Source organism: Salvelinus sp. IW2-2015, unplaced genomic scaffold (assembly GCF_002910315.2).
Source record: "Salvelinus sp. IW2-2015 unplaced genomic scaffold, ASM291031v2 Un_scaffold2048, whole genome shotgun sequence".
Taxonomy (NCBI): Eukaryota; Metazoa; Chordata; class Actinopteri; order Salmoniformes; family Salmonidae; genus Salvelinus; species Salvelinus sp. IW2-2015.
The window spans coordinates 27,936-30,118 of record NW_019943392.1 but is presented as its reverse complement, the minus strand read 5'-3'; positions in this window follow the sequence as shown (position 1 = coordinate 30,118).

The window sequence follows — 2,183 nt, the reverse complement described above, 5'->3', positions numbered from 1 at the left end:
CAGTAGCATCTCAATGCTACTCTTCAGTCAGTAGCATCTCAGTGCTACTATTCAGACAGTAGCATCTCAGTGCTACTCTGAGCTTCACAGAACACAATATACTTTGCTGAAGTATGCAATGTTTTGCATAGACATAAATTTAAGTTGAACTCATGCAAATGGCCCACAGTGAGATACATTAGGAGAGAAGAGTGGTGAGTCTGGGTTTTAACAACAACGTTCAATGGCACCCTATGTGCCCTGGTCAAAAAGTAGTGCAACTACCCTATGGCCCTGGTCCCAAAGGTTAGTGGCACTACCCTATGGGCCCTGGTCCAAAGGTCAGTGCACTAAACCCTATGGGCCCTGGTCAAAGGTAGTCACTACCTATGGGCCCTGGTCAAAAATTAGTGCACTACCCTATGGGCCCTGGTCAAAAGGGTAGTGCACTTACCCTGATGGGCCCTGGTCAAGGTAATTTGGCACTACCCCTATGGGCCATGGTCCAAAGGTATGCCACTCCCTATGGGCCTTGGTCAAAGGTATTGCACTACCCTATGGGCCCTGGTCAACGGTAGTCGCAACTACCCTATGGGCCCCTGTTCAAAGGGTAGTGCAGCTACCCTATGGGCCCTGGCTAATGTAAGTGCACTACCTATGGGCCCTGGTCAAAGCGTCGTGCACTACCTAGGCCCTGTCAAACAAGTAGTGAACTATATAGTTTGCCATTTGGACATACATCATGAATGAGTGAATTTCCAGTAAGTGGCCAACAGTAAATTCCATACAACATGAAATTAGTGATTTTCAGTAAGTGTGCCACAGTAAATTTTCCATACACATGAATTGTGATTTTCAGTAAGTGACCACAGTAATTCCCATACACCATGAATTAGTGGATTTCAGTAAGTGACCACTAAATTCCATACACCATGCATCATTCTGGGTTTTATAAATACGTGAGTTCATACAGTATATTCGGCATATTTATTAAAAAACCAACGCAAACCGTCTCTATGGAGAATACCCCCCCCCCCCCAGCTGCGCTAGTTATTGTGAATGAGCCTATAGCTGAAGTAGGTGTACATATGTCTATAGAGTCTGTGGTTATGTCTATAAGTCTGTGGTTAATGTATGTTTGGAGTCTGTGGTTAATGTCTTAGAGTCACTGTGTTATGTCTATAGAGTCTGTGGTTATGTCTATAGAGTTGTGGTATGTTCTATAGAGTCTGTGGTTATGTATGGCCTATAGAGTCTGTGGGTTATGTTATGTCTATAGAGTCTGTGGTTATGTCTATAGGTCTGTGGTTATGTATGTCTATGGAGTCTGTGGTTTATGTCTATAGAGTCTGTGGTTAATGATCTATAGAGTCTCGTGGGTTTGTAAATGTCTATGGAGTCTGTGGTTATGTCTATAGAGTCCTGTGGTTATGTATGTCTATGGAGTCTGTGGTTATGTCTATAGAGTCTGTGGTTTATGTATGTCTAAGAGCTGTGGTTTGTATGTCTATAGAGTCTGTGGTTATGTCTATAGAGTCTGTGGGTTATGTATGTCTATGGAGGTGTGTATGTCTATGAGTCGGGTAGAAGTATAGGAGTCTGTGGTTATGTCTATAGAGTCTGTGGGTTTATGTATATAGAGGTCTGTGGTTATGTATTGGTCTATGTAGAACCCAGTTTTTTCTATTTACCGTGTGGGGTGTGTTGTGTGTTCTGTGTGTTGTCAATGTGTGTGTTAAAGGTGTGTGAGTATTGTTGTGCTGTGTATGTTCAAGCAAGCATGCCAACATAGCGTCTCTCACAAGAGTAGCTCGTCGATAATTCCATTGCATAGGCAATCTTATGTCTGACAGCTTTGGGTGAGAACAATACTCTCAATTCCCTCCAGGACACGTCCTAAGAGAGTTTTTGAGCTGTTGCAATATCAGTAAGAAAGTTGGAATACACGCTTTATGTGGTTAAATGTTTATTAATATTGAGCATATCAGTTGTGAACAACAAATTTCTCTAATTTCCACAAAAACATAATGTTGTTAAGACAAAATACCTTGCTTTAGTAGAAGATCAACTATCTGTGGTGAGAGACAGGAGGAAATTACGCATGTTGAGATGTGGCGGTCCCGCCGAGCCAGTCTGGTCACCAGGTTAGAGTGGCGGTCGCGAGCAGTCTCGGGGTCACCAGGTTGAGAAGCGGTCGCGGCAGT